Source organism: Vigna unguiculata, chromosome 7 (genome assembly GCF_037176805.1).
Source record: "Vigna unguiculata cultivar grain cowpea cultivar isolate G323 ecotype 2 chromosome 7, ASM3717680v1, whole genome shotgun sequence".
NCBI classification, from domain to species: Eukaryota; Viridiplantae; Streptophyta; class Magnoliopsida; order Fabales; family Fabaceae; genus Vigna; species Vigna unguiculata.
Genome location: NC_140798.1, coordinates 22450793 through 22474485, shown reverse-complemented (window position 1 = coordinate 22474485; position 23693 = coordinate 22450793). Strand labels below are relative to the sequence as shown.

The window sequence follows — 23693 nt, the reverse complement described above, 5'->3', positions numbered from 1 at the left end:
ATATAAATATTTAAAAATATTTGGAGATATATATATTATTTGACAAATATAGTTGGTTGATAATATCAATATCTAATATAATTAAATTAATTAATTACTTAAAGATATATGATAAATTATCACCAATTAATATTTGTATTAATTTTCCAAATCAACCCTTTGCAATCTTCTCAAATTATCTTCTAAATAATCCAATATCTTCAAGATATATTTGTTTGTTGTGGATCTAAAAAGATTCCAGAAGATCTTGTCATATTTAAAAAGATTTGGTAGTTAATATCTTTTAATATTTTGATATAATTAAATAAGATAATTATTTAAAAATATCAAATAAAATATCTAAAGATATATTTTTCCCAAATTATCTTCTATCATAAAGATAAAGAAAACCGCAAGGTCCAATTTTTTTGTTCCTCTCTTCTTGGTTTAGCCAAACTTCTTCACTTTTTCAAGTTTTTCTTGTCCTCTTCATGCAATGCTTGGCTTGAATTTTTGTACTTTTGATAATTTCTTATTCTTGGATTTATCTTTAAGGTGTTATGAAGCTTTAATCAATTTATTTCCACACCTCCATGACCTCAACTTAGCTGCAGCTGCACTAACACACCTCAAAATATCCAAATGACATTTATGCAACTAAAAAGCTATTTTTAACATGTTTTTGTATCTCATGCTCAATAAACCCAATTATAGGAAATCCCAATTAAATCAATCTTTAAACACACAAATTCAATTAAATACCCAGAATTAAACACTGAATGGGGGCAAAACTACGCACTCATCACCCCTTCTACTAACCTGCGTTATATGATTAGAAAAAAATGTTTAACACTTGTTAGGTTGGATGATAACTATCCCGTTTGGTGGGGTGACTAAATTATTGACTCCCTTAAGAAAGAGACGAATTGATAAGGAATAATTGTAATGATAACACATTGTTCTTAATTTTTTGCAAATGACCAAGTCCCAGATTAAGTGTAAGGCATAGTTATCATAAGTGCAAACTTGCACTTCAGTGCAGAATCTTGATTTCCCACACCCACGTAGAAGTTGTTGGCCTTAAGTTTAGTGAATTTATGTTGTTCTTTTGGTGGATGAGGTGGGTTGGTTAGACGTGAACCCATTCCAGTAGATGGTGGTGTTAGAAGTGATTCTAGATTTAACTGCAAACTAACGTGTCCCCTTCTCCAAACCTGTGTTATATGATTTGAAAAAAATGTTTAACACTTGTTGGGTTGGATGATAACTATCACGTTTGGTGGGGTGACTAAATTATTGACTCCCTTAAGACAAAGACGAATTGATAAGGAATAATTGTAATGATAAGTTTTCCACATTGTTCTTAATTTTTTGCAAATGACCAAGTCCAAAATTAAGTGGAAAGCATAGTTATCATAAGTGCAAACTTGCACTTCAGTGCAGAATCTTGATTTCCCACACCCACGTAGAAGTTTTTGGCCTTAAATTTAGTGAATTTATGATGTTCATTTGGTGGATGAGGTGGGTTGGTTAGATGTCAACCCATTTCAGTAGGTGGTGGTGTTAGAAGTGATTCTGGATTTAACTGCGAACTAACGTGTCCCCTTCTCCTAAACTGTGTTATATGATTGGAAAAAAGATGCTTAACACTTGTTGTGTTGGATGATAACTATCCCGTTTGGTGGGGTGACTAAATTATTGGCTCCCTTAAGACTTACACGAATTGATAAGGAACAACTGTAATGATAAGTTTTCCACATTGTTCTTAATTTTTTGCAAATGACCAAGTCCTAGATTAAGTGTAAAGAATAGTTATCATAACTGCCAACCTGCACTTCAGTGCAGAATCTTGATTTCCTTCACAAACATATGAGTACCAGCCCTTAAGTATTGGAGAATATAACATGTTTTGTTGGTGGATAATGTGTGTTGGTATAACATGCACCCATTTCTGTAGGTTGCGGTGTCCAAAAGTTATCCACTGCATAAGTGCCAACCCATGTGTCTCTTTCCACAAATTGCCTTGGATGATAAGTTTGCCGCTTGGGGTTGTGATTAAATTTTACACTTGAATAATAAAATTTAATTGACACAAAGTCATAATGGAAAATGATTATAAATTGTCCACTTTGTTTTTAAGTTTTTGCATTTGAAAAACTCCCAGATTAACTGCAAAGCCGTTCTCTTATAACTGCCAACCTCAAGTTCTCTGCAAAATGGTTTTTATATCAGCCACATACAATTACATGTCCTCAATTTTTTATAATTTAACATTTTTTTCTTGGTCGATAAGTTGAGTTGGTATAACATGAAACCATTTCAATATGTGCTGGTGTCACAAGTACTTCTGCATATTTATGCGAACCCGTGTGTCCTGTTATGCTAACTTGTGTTATATGATTTTAGAAACATTGTTTAACACTTTTTGGCTTACATGATAAGTATCCTGCTAGGTGGCATGACTAAATTATAACCTTCATTAAAAAGGTTAACTCACACCAATTGATAAGGAATACTAGTTAAATGTTTTGGAGATTGTTTTAAAGTTATTGCATATTAAAAACTTCCAGTTTAAGTACAAACCTGTGTTGGCGTAAATGCCAACCTCATCTGTTTTGCATAATACTCCGTTGCCTCACACACATAGAAGTAGTATCCCTTATGATTTGGGAATTTAACATGTTGTTTTGGTTCATCAGGTGGGTTGGTAAAAAAATGCACCCATTTTAGTAGGTGGTGCTGTAAAAAATGATCCACAATGTAAGTGGCAACCCAATACTCCATATCACCTAACCTCCCTTATATGATTTGAACATAAATGTTTAAGAAATATTCCCTTCCATGATAAGTATCCCGTTTGGAGGCATGAGTAAATTATAGACTTCGTTTAAATGGTAGAGTCACAACAAATCATAAAGAATTATATTTATATGTTTTGGAGTTTGTTTTAAACTTATTGCATATGAAAGAGTTGCAGTTTAAGTGCAAAGCTCTGTTATCGTAACTACGAACCTGAAGTTTCCTTCAAAGCAAAATTTAGGTCCACAATCCATTCACAACCTAACTGCCAAAGAACATGATATGTGTACCACAACCACAGTTTAAGCAATGACATAACTAAATAACGGGTCCTTACATGCCATACATTATAGTCAAATTAAAAATCAAAATACCCATAATGTTTTGCATAACATAACGTTTGATAGAATAAAACTAAACTTAACATTGAGTTGGGGATTTCATCGAAAACCATAATATATAACGGCATATACTTGGTATTGTGGTTGTGACTTTGATGATTGCCCTGCTTGAGTGTTCTTGAATTTCTTGAAAGGATAAACTAGCCTTTTAATTCTGTCATCAATGCTCATGTAGGTCATTTCCTCATCTTCATTGCTATCTTCTACAGTCTGCACAAGGATTTGGTCCAGATACTCCATATTTTGGATCCACATTCATTTCCACATTTTGCTGAACAATTGCTTGAACATCAGGATTTACAGTAAGTGGTTTAGTTTGGTTTATCTATGCCTGAACAAGTTGTTGGGGGTGGTTCCTTTTCTATATCAACCCTGTTTGAAGATCCTACCTCTTCCATTGTTGGATCATTGATATCATGGTTGAAGACCTATGCATTTGTTTACAACATAATCAATAATGTGTTTAAGTATGACACAATATGATGAATAAGGTATTAAATATACGACCTTAACAATATTCCTTAGAGTGATGTTTAAGTACAACTTATCTGCCTTAGGATTGAATACATACACTTGTTTTAGTAAAATCACAGCCCCAATACCAAACAGTGGACCACATTCAGGATGTGAAACTGCTTTATTGTGAACGCTGGCCTAGGCAGTGTGCTTTGGGTCCTGATTAAATAGTTAACCACAATTATAATGTTTGTTTAGGAGTTTGAGTGGGACAAAATTTAGGAAATTAAGAACACAATATAACTTTAAAAACCTTAACAGTGACAAGCAGAACCCCTAACCCATTTCCTTTATACTCCTTCACAACACATGCCACAAAGGGCAATTTTTTAAACAACTTTTTCGTGTACATGGGAGTAACATTTTTTATGTCACCCCCTTCCACCAAACCTGCATTTGGCATTATTTAATCCACTCATATTTTATCACTCATGAAGCTTATAATCAGGTTCGTAGCATATATGTATAACATGGTGTTTGAATCATAAATTACCGTGGTGTTTGATGAACATGGTCGTCCATTTCCAAGCATTTGATTCAAAGTCACAAGCAAAAGTTGCAGTAGCAATGTGCTCCATAAACTGCTACATGGACTACTGTCTTCCTGCCTTAGGTTCATGATCACAGCTTGATAATTTCTTACTGGACCAGGGATCAAAGACGTGCTTCCACTGCACCGTCGCATGAAGCTTTGCAGCTCCGCTTTGTCTAACTCCAAAGACTCCCATTGTTCCATTTTCTCTAATGCAATATCACCCAATGACACAACGTCCAAATTGGAGCTGAAGAAAATCACTTAAGTCTATCTGATGCAGAGTTATTTAAGTGACGTGACATTTTCCCACTCTAAAGACGGTCCCGTTGCACTTCTTCTATGACTTTTTAAACAAGCCACACACACCCGTCCCGTCAACCATCAACATTTAATTGCATTCATTGCAAAGAAGGGGAAGGTCTGAATTTTCAGCTTACAAAAATTAAGAAAACAAAAACACCATTAAAGCCACTAAAAGTAGATTGAAGCTGGAATTAATGTTGAGCGAGTAACAAGGGCTGACATTTTGGCTAGCATTGAAGACATTAGAGAAGAAGTTAATATGAGCTTTAACTGCCACCAACAACCAATTCGACCACTTACAATGGTGCGTTATAATCTTCTTATTGTCTTCCATTTACGTTATACTTATTTAGTAGGTTTTTTATTTGCTTAAACATTCTGAAATCTAATCCTAAGCTAACTGAAATATTATTTCTGAAATCAAATGCTACCTTGACATGAATCACAAACAAAGTTCTAAAATTATGACCAAAAAATAAATACCTTAACTGATTCAATGCCCATTGGGATGTTGGAGTTATGAATGAAGTAAACTGAATGTGAATTTACTTTGATGAACATATGCAAAATGGGGAACATGATAACCCAATATGCTTGGACGACATAACTTTACTTCATGAAGACTGTGGTATAGGCACATCTGATGGGGATGAAATGTATGATAGTGCTCAAGTCATTAACAACAATCAGGAGGGTGTTGTGCCCACTGTTGGAATGCGATTTCAAAGTGTAGAAGAGGTTAAGAGTTTCTACAAGCAACATGTTGTGAAATGTGGTTTTGGTGTTCAAACTCGTACATCAAAAAATGATGACGATAACCAGTTGTGTTACCTCAAATTAGTGTGCTCAAGGGAAGGGAAGTACGTGTCCCAAATCCCGCCAGAATTGAACACCCACCAATCCAAACAAGACAATGTCCAGCATGCTTAACAGTAGTACAAAAACCAAAAGCATGGATACTAAGCATTGTGGTACATGATCACAATCATGACATTAGTCCAACCAAATCAAGGTTAATACGTGGGAATAGAAGATTGAATTTCCAAGCAAAGCGAACACTTGATATTAATGACAAGGCTGATGTACGTTTGAACAAGACATTTAGGTCGTTGGTTAGTCATGCATGAGGTTTTGACAACTTACAGTTTCTTGAGCGAGACACAAGGAACTACATCGGGCAACAAAGACAAGCTTTTAGCAAGGAGGGAGATGGGCAGGCTTTGATGCAACATTTATAAAAAATGAGAGAGTTGAATAATTCCTTCTATTATGAAATTGACACTGATGCTGAAAATAGAATCATTAATGTGTTTTGGGCAGATGCAAGGAGTAGAGCCGCGTCAGTGGATTTTGGTGATGTCATATCATTTGACACTACATACCTCACCAACAAATACGACATGCCGTTCACACCCTTCGTTGGTGTTAACCATCATGGCCACTCAATTCAACTTGAATGTGGGCTGCTCTTTGCAGAGGATACATCAACTTTCACATGGCTCTTTCAATGTTGGTTAAGGTGCATGGGGAACAGGGCACTAGATGGCATCATAACTGACCAATGTAAAGCAATGAAAAATGCTATTGTTGTTGTATTTTTCAACACCAGGCATCGTTGGTGTTTTTGGCACATCATGAAGAAAGTCCCCAGAAAATTTGGTGGATTGACAATGTACAAGACCATAAAGCATGATTTGAAACAATTGGTGTACGAGTCCACCACGACAATTAATTTTGAGCTAGGTTGGGAACAATTCATATCCAGGTTCGACTTACATCATAACGAATGACTTTCTACACTTTACGACGAAAGAAGTAGATGGGTTCCTTGTTATTTGAAGTCTCAATTTTGGGCTGATATGTCGACCACTCAAAGAAGTGAGAGTATGAATGCCTTTTTTGATGGTTTCGTAAATTCAACCACAATATTGAAACAATTTGTCGTCCAATATGACAATGCGCTACGGTCGAAGGCCGAGAACGAAATTGAAGCCGATTTTGCTTCTTTAAATACCACCCTACCTTGTGTCACTCAATCATTTGTTGAAAGGCAGTTCCAAGAAGAATACACTCATGCAAAGCTAGCTGAAGTTCAGCAAGAGTTAAGGAGTAAGATCAATTGCACTATCAAAAGTTATGAATGTGATGTAATCTATTCAAAGTACATGGTTAAAGAGGAGTGCATACGTAATGGACAAAGTGATGACAAAATGAATGAAGTTGTTCTTGATAAAGTGAGGCAACAAATTGGATGTACTTGTCTTTTGTTTGAATTTAAAGGTATTTTATGCCGACACAACTTTCTTGTACTAACATAAGAAGAGGTCAAAAGTGTATCACCAAAGTACCTATTAAAGAGGTGGAGCAAACGCATTCGACGAAGACACACTTACATAAGAACTTCATACAAACATAATAAGGACGATCCCCATGTGGAAAGGTATGACTTCATGTGTAAGAGATTTTATGAAATTGCAGAAGTTGCATGTCAATCTGAGAATGGGACAAATTCTATGTTAACCCAACTTGAGTCCATGTATGCAACTCTTGACTTACCTATATTGAATATAGTAAGTCTTCCTTCCCAAAAGGGGAAGGAAAAATTAACCCAACATCCAACACCCACTATGGACAACATGGTACGAAGCCCATCACATCTTAAGAGGAAGGGTCGACCCCGAACAAATAGACTTCAATCAACAGTGGAAAAGGTTTCCAAGAAACGAAAATGGAGGGCAACATTGAATAAATCGACAAGGAATCTTGATGTAAGTAATTCATCCACATTATAAATATATGGCTTAAATAGTCATTTGGTCCTAGTTTTGGTCGACTTTTTTCACTTTGGTCCTACTTTTGAAAATGTTTTCAATTTGGTCCTACCTTTCGTAATTTGTTTTCAATCAACTCCTTTTCGTTAACTCCGTCTAAATCGTTAACAAAATAGTGCCAGCGTAGTGATTTTGTGTGATGTGGATACTGTTTAGTGACATGTCTGTTTGCACTATGCTGACCATTTAATTGAAATTGCAGATTCATTTTAGGGTTTAAGTTGGATTAAATTGGGTTTAGGGTTATTTATGTCAAATTGGGGATTTGGGGGTCGAATTGGGGATTTTGTCGTCGCTCTTTGAAATTCTGGAATTTCGCCTTTGAGATCAATTTCTGGCATCCAATTTCGTCACTCATCTTTGTACAATCGTTGCGGAGGGAAAAATGTTTTCATCGTGGAGGTATGTCCTACTTTAGGGTTTTATTTTTGCTAAGTATTGATTGCGTTTAGTGTTAATGATTAGGGTTTTGTTTATGCATTCCATGGAATATTTTAAATTGTAGTTGCTTTTTTGGTGGTGCATTGTTTATTGTTTTCGTTGGTGACCCACCATTTTTAATTGCTTGTGTTGTCGCTATCTGTGGTGGGGTGGGTTTCATGGTTAGTTGTTGGTTTGTCAATTGTAGATGGAGTATTTGTTCCCCATTTAAACATTGTTTACAATTTGCATGTTTTTTTCTGTTTTTTTCTGTTTCCAATGTCTGATGAAAGGTTTGAGGTTGTGGTCCACCACCATGGTGAATTTGTTGAAAATGAGTGGTGTAAGTATGTTGGTGGAGAAACTACTCATTGGTCATGCGATCCTAACCGCTGGAGTTATTTCGAAATATTGGGGGTCTCTTAAGGAAATGAGGTATCATAGCATAAAGGGGTTGTGTTATTGTATTGAGATGTTGTTGCACCCCTTGGATGATGACAGGGGTGCACTTAATATGCTTCATATCGCAAGGCATTATGGTGAAGTGCATATGTTTGTTGTGCATGGAGTTGATGAAGCCCAGGTAGAGGATAATATAGTGGAACCTGAAGGAGATGTTGTGAGACCTTTAGAGAGTGGTGAAAGCAGTCATGCTGTTAGTGAATTTGAGGTACTAAGAACTAAGATTGTAGTCAGGTCTGCTCCACCTGAAGATGTAAGGTCTGCTCCACTTGAAGATGCTAGGAACTAAGAGACTGAAATTGGATCAGACGAAGGTGAAGTGGTTGACAGTTTAAGGAGGTGCGCTTCTCCTGCTCCTAAAATTGTAACTGATGATGTTGTGGGTGAAGGTATTGGGCATTTGGAAGAAGAAGTGGGAGTTGAGAATGTGGGTACAGGTGAAGAAGAAGTGGGAGTTGAGAATGTGGGTACAGGTGAAGAAGAAGTGAGAGTTAAGAATGTGGGTACAGGTGAAGAAGAAGTGGGAGTTGAGGATGTGGGTAATCCGGAAGTTGATAAAGGTGATGATGAAAGGGATTGTGATGATGAAAGGGTTGAGGTTGATAGTTGGATTGATTCTGATGCAGACTATTTAAGAGATAATGATGGAAAGGACTGGGGTTGTGGTAATGGAGGTAGTGAAGGCGTAGTTGATGTAGAAATAAATATTAATTATGGTCAAGGTTTGGGGTCAGGTGAAGTTGGTCCAAGTTCACAAAACCATGATAGTGAAGATAATGCAAGTGAGTCAGAACATGATAGGATAAGTAGAGATAGAAGACTGTCTGATAATAGTTGGGAGTCAGAAGAGTTGTTTAGCATTAACGGCAATGCTAGTGAGACAAAACATGATGGGATGAGTGGTTATTTTGGTACATTTAAGAAACCAAAGTCAATGGGTGATTACAGATGGGAGGTGGGGACAACCTTCGTGGACAAGGAATAATTTGTTGATGGTGTAAGAACGTATGTTGTTCATGCTGGGAGGAACTTGAAGTTTGACAAAAATGACAAGGAAAGAGTGTGCATGAGATGTTTAGGGGCTCAAGGGAAGTGTGATTGGTCCCTTTATTGTGGATTTCTGGTTTCATGTCAAACATGGCAGCTGAGAAAAGTTCAAAACCGTCATAAGTGCAGCAGAGAATTTAGTATCAATTTGATGAATTCAAAATGGTTGAGTAAAACCTTAGACAACACATTAATAGAAAATTCTAATTTGAATTTGGTTGATATACGTAATAAAGCTGCAAGGAAATGGAATACAAAGGTGTCAGTTTCAATGGCTCATAGGGCAAAGCAACTAGCAGCAAAGGTGGTTAAAGGATCTTTTAAAGATTAGTATAGAAGGATTTATGATTATTCTCATTAGATAATTAGATCAAATCCCGGATCCACAGTTAAAGTTAAAGTGGAAGATGTTAATGATGAGAAGATTTTCATGCGAATTTACACTTGTCTAAAGGCATGCAAGGAAAGTTTTGTGAGCTGTCGACCCATCATAGGCTTTGATGGTTATTTTTTGAAAGGACAATATGGGGGTGAGCTACTAACTGTAGTAGGTCGTGACGCAAATGACTAGATGCTTCCTGTAGCCTACGCAGTAGTTGAAGTTGAGAACAAACACACATGGAGCTGGTTTCTGGAGTTGTTGATTGAGGACCTGGGAGGTGCTGATATATGTAGGTTCTGCACATTTATGTCCAACCAACAAAAGGTAATATGTTTCCATATTTTTTTATGTTCATTGTACTTCTATTTTTTTAATATGAAAACTAACTCACTAGTACATACACAAGGATTGCTTCCTGCCATACAAGAGCTATTGCCTGGCGTTGAGCAAAGATTTTGTATGCGCCATCTATACAACAATTTTAGAAAAAAGTTTGGAAGCAAGCAACTTAAAAGCTTCTGCAACCAGCACGTACCCAAGAGCATGGGAAAGAGAAATGCATAATATTAAAGAAGTGAACGAGGAGGACTTTAAATACCTAATAACAATACCACCAAGGTTAGTCATCAATATCATTGATTCTGTTATCATTGGTCCAAATATTGGTTTCTCCAAATTAACAAAATATTAACAAATTTCACCAGTGCAGGAAGGGCCTTTGGCAGCGGTTGTTTATCATATTCTGCACCGGTTCGCGAACCGAAGCATATTGGGGCGAGGCCAAAAGAGCACAGCTTTTGGCCTCGGTTAAGGCCCGAAGCCATAGAGTGCCCTTCTGCCTCGGTTCAGACGAACCCGAGGCCATAGAGCCCACCTTTTGGCCTCGGTTTTTTGTGCCACCCGAGGCCATATGAGCTGCTTTTTTTTTTTTTTAAATTCGAAACCCTTTTGGTGGTTTCGGCAGTGTTTTTCGAAACCCTTTTCGGCAGTGTTTTGCAGGTCTACGGTGGCCATGGTGGTGCGCGGAACAAGCTTTGCGGAGGCGTGAAGGGTGAACACTGCTGGAGGATGGCCGCGCCGCTGCTGGTTCGTGAAGTTGCTGCCATGGCTACTGCAGTTGCGTTCGTGAATGGCGCAGGCATGGAGGTTCTGCTCACGGTGGTTTCCGGCGAGAAAAAGATGGTGCGTTGCAGTTCGTGGTGCAGATCTCGCTGATGGTGGCGCGGTGGTGCGGTGGCTGCCGGCTCGCGTAGAAGTGGAAGGAGGCTCGAACAGTGGTGCGGTGCAGATGCGACTGTGAATGGAGATGGTGTTGCGAACAGGTGCAGGGACGTTGGTTGAAGATGATGGAAGCTTGCAGGTTGCAGGTGCGTGGTTCGAACTGCTGGAGGTTGTTCTATGGTAGCAATGGAAGGCTGTTCTGGTTGTTGCTGCCGCTGGTTTTGCTCCTGCAGAGAGAAATGGAGGAGAGAAATGGAGGAGCTGCGCGCGCGAGGAAGAAAGGGGCTGCAGTTTTGACCTAATTAAACACTATGGCCTCGGTTCAATTTAGAACCGAGGCATATACCACCTTTTGCCTCGGGTCCCCACCATCCGAGGCCTAAAACCACTTTTGGCACCGGTATTCTCACAACCGAGGCCTATAAGTCAAAACGAGAATGGCATTTTTGAAATTTTGGGCATCCTTTTTGGCTTCGGGCCTTCTTAACCAAGGCCTAACAGGGCTTTTGGCTTCGGGTTTTTTACAACCGAGGCCTATCACTGGTTTTGGCTTCGGGTTGTAGGGGAACCGAGGCATAAAAGTTGCCAATAATTGCAAAATTGCCACCGCGCCATTATAGGCTTCGGTTCCTGGCCAACCGAGGCCTATAAGGCGAGGTAGAAATCCTATTCTGCACTAGTGTTTGGTTCTCCAGATATTGGTCCAGGTCTAGGTTTACCATGCAAGCCAAATGTGACACGTTGGTAAACAACATGAGTGAAGCCTTCAACAATGTTATTGTGGATGCAAGGTCCAAGCCAATCATCTCAATGCTGGAAGAGATCCGTTTATACATTATGAATAGGTGGTCCAAGAACATATCCAAGGTGCAGAAGTACGAGGGTGATATCTGCCCTAGTTTAGGTTTAGTACTTTTCAATTTGGTCCTAGTTTAGGTTTATAACTTTTCAATTTGGTCCTCGTGCAGTTGGTCAGGTCAGAAGTTGTTTGAAGTTAGACATGTCTCATTAATTGGAGACAAGTTCACTGTCAACATAGAAAGCCAGGAATGCAGCGGTAGGAAATGACTTATGTAACATCCCGTCCGGATATTACGATTTTAAATAAAATAAAATAGAAAATAATACGTCAGCATCATTTAATAAATCTCATTTCCCAAAATGCGGGAAAATTTAAAAACTTCATTACATAGTCAAATAAACTAAATCCAAATCATAAACTTGATTAAATCATAAGTATCACAAAATGTTTAAAAAATTATTCCAAATCATAAAACAATAAAACTCTGAGAAAACTCTTTATCCCAATCTAGCCCCCCTCCGGCTCTATGCCTCACCAGATCCACCTGTAACATCATCTGCTCCCGTGTACCGCGTACACGATCATCGCCAAACACAAGCAGATAGGGTGAGCTAACAAAATAAACACACACACACACACACACACACATATATATATATATATATATATATATATATATAGTACAATTATATATAATACAATCACACCAAAGGAGTTCCGTCCTTTGATTTGACATCACATGGCCACAACCATGTGAACCGTGTTCTACGTCTCCTAGTGATTACTTCAAGATGACTTACTGCCATACCTATCGGCCACAACCGATAGAGCACGTGCGGGAAACACCGTAACGCCAGGTGGAGTCCCCATATACGAACATAGTTCGCATCGTCCCAACACTACCAAACTCGTCAGCCAACTACTGAAGAGGGCAATCTATCTGGACCCAACCGTACTGGCCACAACTAGCACACTCACACTGGCAACACTCGCCAACCCGAGCTACAACTCAAGGGTTCCTCGTGGTCATCCGCCATCCCGAGCCACAACTCAAGAGATGCTATTCCGAGCCACAACTCAAGGAATACCACGTGCTTAACCCCTATCCTGAGCCACAACTCAAGGGATGCGTTCCGAGCCACAACTCAAGGAACACCAGCAACCCGACCTTTAAGATATCTAAGAAGCCTTGTAGATCAGGCACATCATAGCAAGCATAACACCAATCTACTGCAACAAAATCGTTTGGTGGGAGACACGTACCGCTAGGCGTTGCCGCTTCCAGATCGCTTGGCGGGGGACACGTACCGCCAAGCACCAAGTGCTAAGCGCCTTAGTCTTCACTGCCACTGTAACTATCGCCTGGCGGAACTTCCTCTATCGTCAGGTGCCACGTGTCTAGTATTTACTGAACTGTAGACTCCGCCTGGCGCACCCCACCTTATCGCCAGGCACCACCGTGATCTTGAACCCTTATTTCTACGTGTTCGCTTGGCGGGTCGATCACCACCGCCAGGCGCTACACCAGTACTTGCGTAGTACTGGTTTAAGTTCAGGTTCAAGCACACTTCACACTGGTTGCTCTAATTTGCTTTCATTCTAGAGTACCCCTAATGAAAAACATTGTCATCTATAATATTCCAGGCCTTACAGCACCTCACATGTGCATTCATCCCCAGTCATATTGACCATCCCAAGCATGCTCAAACAAAATATAAGCAACAACACTCTAACAATTTTAAGCACATGATCTTATACACAAATGCAATTTAATATTGACACCCATGCCTTCACCAAACCAATTCTCCACATGTGACTAACAAGTTGATAGAGACTTACCACATAACCCAATCATGCTTTATTGGAAGTTACTTGAACTAGTCAAGGGCTTATTCATGTATTTTACAGGCTCCAAAATCAGCAATATGGAGTAACGCATATCTCTAGCTACTGACCTCCACATCAAATCTCCACCGTTCAAATTGAAGAACTACATGTTGTGGACCACATGTCAAAATTTCACCTAAATCAGACGTTTAACGAATAAGGAAATGCAATTTTACGGAAACTACGCGAACCAGAAAAATTGGTGGCGCCTGGCATACAAACCCAGCGTCGGGCGGTTCCTGGTCCGCTAAAATACGAAAAATAGCCTTTTTCGTGAATCAGAACACCATGCCTCTCTTGTATGGCGCCTGGCGGCCAAAAGGGTGCTGCCAAGCGGTTCCTACACTTGCGAACCTTACCCCCTTCACAACAACTCTGATTTCCATCAATTTCTGACTCCATAGGATACAATCCCAATTATTGGGATTATGGTTCATCCCTAACACTTTCCATTCAGGAATTCATTCACATTTTCCCCTTCGATTGCTGCCACTATAGAAATTCCCAATTCATCAATCCTAAGATAATATTCCTACTATTTCATCCAATTTAGCCATTAATTAAATGACTTGCAATGATGTTTGACATCCAATCACCCCTTATCCATTAAAGTTTGCTTTCCCTCCGATTAGAGTCATCCCAAAACATCCACAACATCAAAATCGAACCAAAATTGGTTCGCGTCGCCTGGCGGGTGTTCATCACCGCCAGATCCTTCAACCAAAACCCACTAAACTGGGTAAACAACCAAGCGTCGCCTTGCGGTTAGGCTCACACCGTTAGGCGGGTCCACCTCTGGAACCCAAAAATAACACGAAAAAGGCATAGGTCGCCTGGCGGCTTTAAATTCCCGCCAGGCGGTTCCTGGAAATTTTCCAGAACTTAGAAATTCAACATAACAGGCACGAAATGATAAGTATACAGTATATTCGTCATGCAATTAAACTTAAAACAAATAAGTAGCGTTTCTAGCTCCCCTAACCTGGACTCCTTAGCTTAATTTAGAATTGTTGTGAATTCTTTCTTGATCACAAATGATCTCCCTTTTTCTTTCTCTCCCAATTCAGCTTCAAAGCTTCACTCCAAGCTGCTTACTCTCAAAATTTGTGCTCTGTTTTCTGAGTGCACTCATAGCTTGCTAAAACCTTCTTCTTACCTCACTTTGGTCTTTTAAAAGGTGCCTTAAAGCTATGTAATTACCCAAAAACGAATTTAAGGTTTAATGATAATGTTTATTACCATTCATTGATTCTTCGTGGTCCGTTTTGCAACCACCCTGGGCTGCCAATGCATCTAGGGTTTACTCAATCCTTCACATTCAAGCCAAAACCAAAAATAGCAAAAATAAAGTTTAATTTGGGTTCTCCAAGGCTTGAACCCATAACCATACCAATGCCAAGTCAATGCCAAACCATCATGCCAATTCATGTTTCTTACTAACTAATATAATTCAATTATTATATTATTCTAAAACATGATCAACATATATTTAAAAAAATAACAAATAAATAACACACAATTGGCATATATAAGACTCGAACCCAAGTCCTCTCACATAATTAAAGTACTCTCAACCACTTGAGCTAGTACTTTTCTACATCATACAAGTTAGAATTTAATGTCATAAAGGCTACCACTACCCGCATTAATTAATTAATTAATTAAATTCTACGGGTCTTACAGCTTATTAGCGGGATCCCATGCTTCCATGCAATTGCTGCACTGAACTTCCTCAACTGAAAGGCAGAAGATTGCATTCCACATTGGTTCAGATGTACAACATATGAAGAGATATAAAACTCCATAGTTCTTCCTGCCAATGGTCACCTTTTCTGGGAAACAACTATCTTTCCTGATGTTCTACCACCACTTAAAAGAAGGCTGCCAGGGAGACCAAAGAAGAAGAGAAGGCTGGAAGCTTGGGAACTTAGAAAAGATAACACCCAAATGAGGCCAGGTGGTCATAGAAAGAGATGTTCAGTTTGTCGCGCACTTGGGCACAAGAGGAACAATTGTCCAGCACTTCTTGTCCATGGCTGTGAAGAATGTCCCACTGAAGCTACAGCACCACAACCAACTCAACCCACACAAAGTGAACCACCACCAAGTCAACCACCTGTAGGACCCACTCCACTTGCAACACCCACTCCACTTGCAGCACCCACTCCACCTGCAGGACCACCACCCAACACTATAGTACAACAACCCAGCCAACCAACTTATGGAATTAGAAGATGAGGCCAAAAATGCAAATAAGAAGGCCACCATGTCCATCATGAGATTACTGAATGTATTTTGGGGGAGGGGAATATTTTGTTATGTATTATGAATGTGATAATTGGAAATCAAGATGTACTTTAAGAATTTCTGGATTTTGATCACTGATATTTTGATGGAAGGCTTAAAAGCCTTAATTAGTAATGCATTATGATTTTCACTTTTTAGAATTTTATCTGCCTTCTTCATTTTCAAATTGTTCGTTCTTCAGTTCATTCAAATTACACAAAAAATAACAAACAATTTTAAACAGCTGAGAATATGTAATTAAAGATAAAGGAATATCATTCATTCATTCAAGTAATTATTCAAGATTGCCAATGGCAATTACAACCCATAAAAACCACTACATTCATTACAATAAGAACACCTATCACAACTAATGACAGTTGCATCCGTTTCTTCCAAACATTCAATGCATTTTCAATATAAGCAATCTTCTGCCTTTGCCTAGCGATAATGGCATCTCGCTCATCAGCACCCTCTTCGTAACACCACTTGAAAAAGTTGCATCCCAACACATCTTCACCACATCTCTACAACATAAAAAACCATGTAGATGAAAGTGAAACACTGAAAGTGAAAGAAACACCCAAAGCCGAACACTGGGAAATAAACCTTAAAGTTCGCACAGCCCCAAAATTGTTTACTCAAGTTCTTTGTAGTTCTAGCTGTGTGTACCACTGCAATGTCTCTGCAATCGCAAATTGGGGGTGAGCCTGAAACCCTAGAACCACCATGGCAGGAATTGCAAGTTCGGTGAACCCAGCTATTGCAAGAAGATGAAGATGCCCCACGAGACATTCGTTTTCAGCTGAACTTTAATGGAACTCTAAACCACAATGAACACAAACCCTAAATTTCAATTTAAAATTTGGGCTATGACAGCACGAACATGTCACTGAACAATATCCACGTCACACAAAATCACCATGCTAGCACTGTTCCGTTAACGATTTAGACAGAGTTAACGAAAAGGAGTTCATTGAAAACAAATTACGAAAGGTAGAACCAAATTGAAAACATTTTCAAAAGTAGGACCACAGTGAAAAAAATTGACCAAAACTAGGACCAAATGACTATTTAAGCCTAAATATATTTAAACGGATTGAATTAAAATTAATTCATTACACCCAATTTACGCTGTTACATTTTGCACCAGGTTACCCTTAATATGGAAAGTGGAGCGCCCACAGTTTAGCTACCCACGACCATGGGTAATTCAAAAACCTTTTATCACTCTCACCTTCCACAAGTTTTATGTCTCTCCTAGCGTCACTAGAGCACAATATCGATACTCGAATATCTACAAATGAAGATAACATTAGGTAATATATCACGCTGCTGTTATTTATTAACATCCAAACCATTGAACATATGTCATGACTTTTAATTTTCTTTGTAGAAATGACTGACAACATTTGGAGGGTTATTTTGTATTGTCTTTTTGGACGTGTTCTATATCTGTCATTACGAAATGGTGGATGAAGGTTGATTTGGTGGATGGAGGTTCTTTCTGCGCTTCTGCTGTCATGCCCACTTTTTTGTATCAGACAGTATTAACAAATATTATTTCCAGCATAGTTTAGCACATACGTTGTTGTAGGTTTGCAGATAATTTCTTGTCTACGCTTTGTTAGAATCTTTTAGATTTACAACATCTTGACATTGTATGGTCGTATACCTGACATGTACAAACTATACAGGCAAAAACGTTATTGAAGAAAAACTTTTTATGTTTTACTTCACATAACCTAAATAATTGTAGACCAGGATGGCACTACATTATGCATAGCTTCACAATTATTTTAAACGAAGTAAACAATGTTAAACAAAAAAATTCCGTTAACTCCAAACAACATTAAATGGCTAAGCTTTTTTTGTGTCCTTTCATTTTTTAACTCCAATATGGATATCAATAACAAATAACACATACAAATTCGCATTTACGGACTCACAGGTTAGCACATAAACTGCATATTGTTAATTGGCAGCACAAATAACGGTTCTTTAAAAATTAGTCACCTAGGTTAGTAGTACTTATGTCATTGCTTTGCACTTTCTGAACCAGTGAAGACAAACTTACGAATGCGCATATATGACTGTAAACAATATTAAAGATCTCCTGATAATATAAATATAACTGAAAAGAAAGTAGTACTGCTTAGCAGTTATTAAGGCACGGGTTAGCACATAAACTGCACCCTCTTATTTGGCAGCACATAGAATATTTTTTAAAAATCATTCACTTGGGTTATCAGTACTTATGTCATTGCTTTGCACGTACATAACTAATTAAGATAGACGAAACCATGCACACATATCATTGTTAACTATTGCAGGATGGAGTACAATGACAATTGAAGGCCTCCTCACAATATCAAAATAACTGAAAATAAAGTAGTACTGCTTAGCAATTATTAACGCACAGGTTAGCACATAAATTGCACCCTCTTATTTGGCGACACAAAGAACATTTCTTTCAAAATCATTCACCTTTGTTAGCAGTACTTTTGTCATTGCTTTGCACAAACATAACCAATTAAGATAAATAAAACCATGCGCACATATCACTACTAACTATTGCAGGATGCAGTACAATGACAATTACAGGCCTCCTCACAATATCAATATAACTGAACACAAAGTAGTACTGCTTAGCAGTTATTAAGGCACAAGTTAGCACATAAACTACACCTTTTTATTTGGCAGCACAAAGAACATTTCTTTCAAAGTCATTCACCTTGGTTAGCACTACCTATGTCATTGCTTTGCACATACATAACCAATTAAGATACACAAAACCATGCGCATATATCACTATTAAATATTGCAGGATGGAGTACAATGACAATTACATGCCTCCTGAAAATATTAATATAACTGAAAAGAAAGTAATACTGCTTAGCAGTTCTTAAGGCACAGGTTAGCACATAAAGTGCACCCTCTTATTTGGCAGCTGTTATGACTTTAGCAAGTTCACCAAGTCACGCAAGTAGTAACCGGTAAGACCGGGATATCGTTTCCCAAGAGACTCGAGTATACTAAATAATTGCGTAATTAGTGACTAATTTAAACTAATGAATAAATCCATAAGTTGGATTTTTGTTTAAGAATTTAAATATTTCATAAACAAGTAAAATTGAACTTGGATAGTTGAAGACTCTAGAAAATGGTAAAGACTAGAAATGCAATGGATTGATATTGTTGGAGTTAGACCTCACCTACTTCACTCTCATGTATATTAAACAATAAAACTTTTCTCCATTAATTACTAATGTCAACCCACAAGTCTACTTAAACCCTAATCCCTTAGTTGAATGAGCCTAGGTTTCCTTATTTAGAGCCAATTCCTTGAATCCCTAAATAAACAAACCCGCTTTACAAATTAGGGTTTAAGACAACTAATGGGTCAAGTTCTATTCCTAGATACAAGTTCCATTAGGTATCTTGTTCCAATTCTAGGTTTCAAGAGATATTTTCTAATACCTAATGACCCAAATATAATGCAATGAATGGTTAAAACAAAGCAAGCTTTAAATACATAAACAAAGAAACTAGAAATCAATGGAAGAAGCATATATATATATATATATATATATATATTCAAACCATTCAAAAATACATGAAAGTTCAGTGGCTACATCTAACCCCAACAAAAAGGGTTTAGCTCTCCATTGTCATGGAGAGCTCAAGCTTTCAAAATGGAAGTGGAAGAGGGAGGAGATACAAAGAGGAAGAAAGGGTAGTTCCCACTAGCCCTAGCAGACCTCAAAGCGCTCCAAAACGTGTTGCTCGAGCTCCAAACTGTCTAAGATGAGTTTTCCTTCACGAAAACAAAAGAAAAGGGACCAACTTGACACATCAGTGAAAACTGGCGCTTGCCGTAAGCTTCCCACCGCCAGACGCTAGCTATCAAATAGTGTCCACGTCCCGCCAGGCGGTGAGCTACAGTGGCGCCTGGCTGGCGCTTGTCTGACGCTTGGCAGTGACGGTGGTGGAGCTCCAAAGGTGCATGAAGAGCTCCATGGGCAGCGGAAATGGATGAAGGAATGGAGGCAAGTTGGAAGGCACTTGCAAGCAATGGAAGGTGAAAGAGGTGATAGGATTTCCTAATCTATGCTAGCCTAAGGAAGGTGGCTAGAGGTAGAGAGAGGAAATCTCTAGAAAGTGGTGACTCTCAAAGGCAATAGAGGGAGGAGTGCTCTCAACTCAAGTTGCATCTATTGCATAAAATTTCAAGAGTGTCTACAAATGAGTGAAATTTTGGCTTTTATATGAAGCCATTTACACATGAGAAAGGAGAGCCTTTGGATGGAGTGGGCCTTGATCTTGGCCCTTAGATCAAGCTTGGAGAAGGAGGCTTGATCTTGGCCATTGGATGATGCCTTGGAAAAGGAGGAAGCATTCCTAACCCTTGGATGCTTTGGATCCATGAGGTGTAGGAAGAAGTGTTGACTTCCACTTAGTCCACCTTGGCTTTTTTTGATATCTCATGGCCAAATCTCCTATTGGGCTTAGTCAAGCCCAATTTTATCAATTGAACTACTCATTGTTTGACTTATTATTCTAGAAAGCAAAGCCTAAACAATGGGCCAATATTATTGCTATTCTATTGCTCTTTGAGAAACCTCTTCAAATCTTCACATCTTCTTTGGCCCATGTGAAGAGTATGAGAAGCCCATGTGGGTTTGGGCCATCTTGAATGAAGCCCAATTGGATCTTTTTTAGCATGCTCCTTGTTATTGGGCCTCTTGATGGGCTTGGGCTTGAAGGTGCATGTGGGTCATGTATTGGGCCTTGAGCATGATTTGGGCCTAGGCGTTGACCTAAGCTATAAGCCTTGTTGGGATCACATCAGACGGCCTCTTGCGCCTGGCGCTGCATTTATGTCACTAGGCGCTTCTTGTTGACATTTTTGCTCTTCTTCTTGCTGTTTTGGGTTACTCATTTGTTTGGACTTTTGGAACAAAGCTTCCAATCTATAAATAGACACAAAAAATGGGATTAGTGGTATATTTAGATCAATGTAACCCAAAATGTATTTATTTACAAAAGTAAGGTAAAATTGAGGATTAAGTAGGTTAAAAGCTTTGGAAGAGATGATTTTGCCAATAAAATGTAGCTTGGATAATGGTAAAAATTAACATTATCAACTCTCCCAAACTTAAAATCTTGCTTGTCCTCAAGCAAAAAGGTAACTTGGCCTAGATGAACAACACAATTACAATGATCTTGCAGCTCAAGAGAACAAAGTTAAACAACCAAAATAGGTGTCAATTGTTCTTGCTCTTATTTGAAAGATTGTTGAGCACATGTGTTTCATTAGCAAGGCAAGTTAAAGCTATGGTGCTAACAAAACAAAAGCTTCACAAGTGCATGCAAAAGTTTATAAGGGATCAATAATCATGGCGAAATGTTTCCTTGATCAATGGAAACCACTTCTCACAAGAACAAGTGTTTCACTCAAGCCCACTGGTGTATGGATATAAACAACATTCTCTCCACCATCACAATGTCACACAATTCAACTTTGCTTTTTGTTCAAAATGGCTAAAACTTTCACAAGCATGTTATCATCACAAGGGCTTTTATGGCTTGTATCGTGGCTAGGCTAAGAAGGAAATTTGATTTTTCAGGATAGCAAAAGTACCTTGAGCTAAGAGAGCAACTAATCAAATCATGAAAGTATTTTTCTCCCTTCTCTATTGAACAAATGAAACCAATTCCCAACTTGCTTGCACCAATTTTATTTTATTTTCTTTTTTTTAATTGAATTGAACCAAAAACTTTACAAATTTTCTCATGCTCCCTTATATCAGCAATAATTCCCCCAAACATGAACCATACTCATGACTAACAATCATTTGCTCTCTCAAGCTCAAAGTAAGGTAGTCAATATATTTACTATGCTCAAGGTTCAAGGAATGACACATTTTATCTTTAAGGCTCAAAGAAGACTCAAAGGGTTTGCACAAGAATTCAACTTGAAAAGGATTGGCTCAATTATATAACAAGAAAAAAGAAAGATTGCCTTGATCATCTGTAGCATGCAAGTATTGATTAGCAAATGAACTCAAGCAAAGTCAATTATGAGTCCACAGTGATAGCATTCACACAAATCAACTATGGGGCACAACCTCTCACAAGGTACTTTGGGTTCCACAATTGTCAACATATGCCAAAATCATTCATCACAATTAAAATCAAGCATCACTATATCAAAATGAGAACAACCATAAGCTCATGCTCACAAGCCAATTCAACATCATTTAATAACAAGCACAAAAGATGATCATGAAAAGTACCAATTCAATGCAAAAGATTAGTTCACCAACCAAGCTACAAAGTTCAACACTAAGCTACAAAGTTCAACACTATCAAAAGAAAGTTAAAACTGAAATCTAAAAGCATAAATTAAATCAAGACTATCAGCAAAACAAGTCTTGCAAAATATGATTCACTCTCTCCAAGCTTAGGCGTCATCCTCGTCCTCTTCGTCTAGCTTCTCCTCCTCATCATCTCTGATAGCTGAGGCTCCACCTCCCCCAGCAGAAGTGGCATAGGCCCCAAACCAAGCAACAATGGCTGCAAACTCCTTAGCTAACGTGGTGCTCAACTCTGGAATCGTTAGGGAGATGCTCCTAAGCATATCTGCATTGGCCATCCCCAACCGGTATAAAGCTTGCATCTGGGGTTCCAGGAGCTGAAGATGATTTAGCTTGGCCTCTGAAGCTTGCAATCGCATATCAATCGTGGGAGTTGCATCGTGCTCGGGCTCTAGCTCAGGCTATGCCTGTGGCTGATGGCGCCTCCTGGGTTTGGGAGCAACTAAGCAAAACCTTTGAAAATATGAAAAGTTTAGGTCCTGCGTTGCTTTCTCCAAAGGGGGTACAGAGATGTCCACCCTTGCCAGGCTGCAAAGATGGGTGATGAGAGAGGGATGACCAAGAGCGGCCTTGTCTGCAGCATTGGCACATCAGTGGATCTCATTGGCAATATATTGCCCCACATCCATCACCTGACTTGTCAGGATGGTGTACAAAATGGTGGCACGTCCCTCCGTGATATTAGACACATGGGAGCATGAAGATATGTTGGCATGCACAAAGGCTGACCAGAATCAGGCCAGGGGTGAAGGGAACCTCGCTGAATCGTGCCCCTATGAAATCCTTGACCCGCCAAGCAGAATGCTTGGATCAGCTCTCCGGGCGCCACACCCTCATCATCCAACGATGAGAATTGGCATTCCACATCATCAACTAGCTGGGTGCCCAAAAATTCATTGATCATGTCAGCATCAAAGGGCACCCTTTTCCCCCGCACATAATTGAGAAAGGTGGGAGCTGTAGAGGTGGTAACCTTGGCATTGGCATAAAATTCTTTCAGCAAGGTTACACTGAATGTGCTAGGGTAGCTACCCAGCCTTTCCTAACCGCATCTGATCAACTCCAGCTGGAATTCATTGACTTCCCCGAGCTTCAAAATAACTTTCCTCTCTGCCACAAATTTTCGCTGCATGATTATTGTGGGCTTACTGATTTTTATGAGTGTTTTGGTTTCCTCAAGTCTTTTAGAGTAGTCGATGTAGTCTGATTACTTCTTTAGCAGCTTATGCCGTAATTGTTCGCATGTCGTCCTAGGCTGGCTCTTCCTTTAGCGACTTGGGTTATCGGTTTAGGCCGGTTAGACCTAGGTCAGCGTAGGCCGGCTACCTGAATTATTTTCCGTATAGATGTGGTGATCGTTTATTATTATTATTATTTGGTTGAGTTGGCTAGGTGTGGTACATTTATCTTACCACAACATTTGAGGCTCTCAGATGGATATT

The 23693-nt window shown here is 38.9% G+C and overlaps 1 pseudogene; it reads left to right on the top strand.

Annotated features, from left to right (window-relative positions):
- Window positions 1-5774: 5774 nt before the first annotated feature.
- On the top strand, window positions 5775-6323 carry LOC146884680 (protein FAR1-RELATED SEQUENCE 6 pseudogene; annotated as a pseudogene).
- Window positions 6324-23693: the final 17370 nt, after the last annotated feature.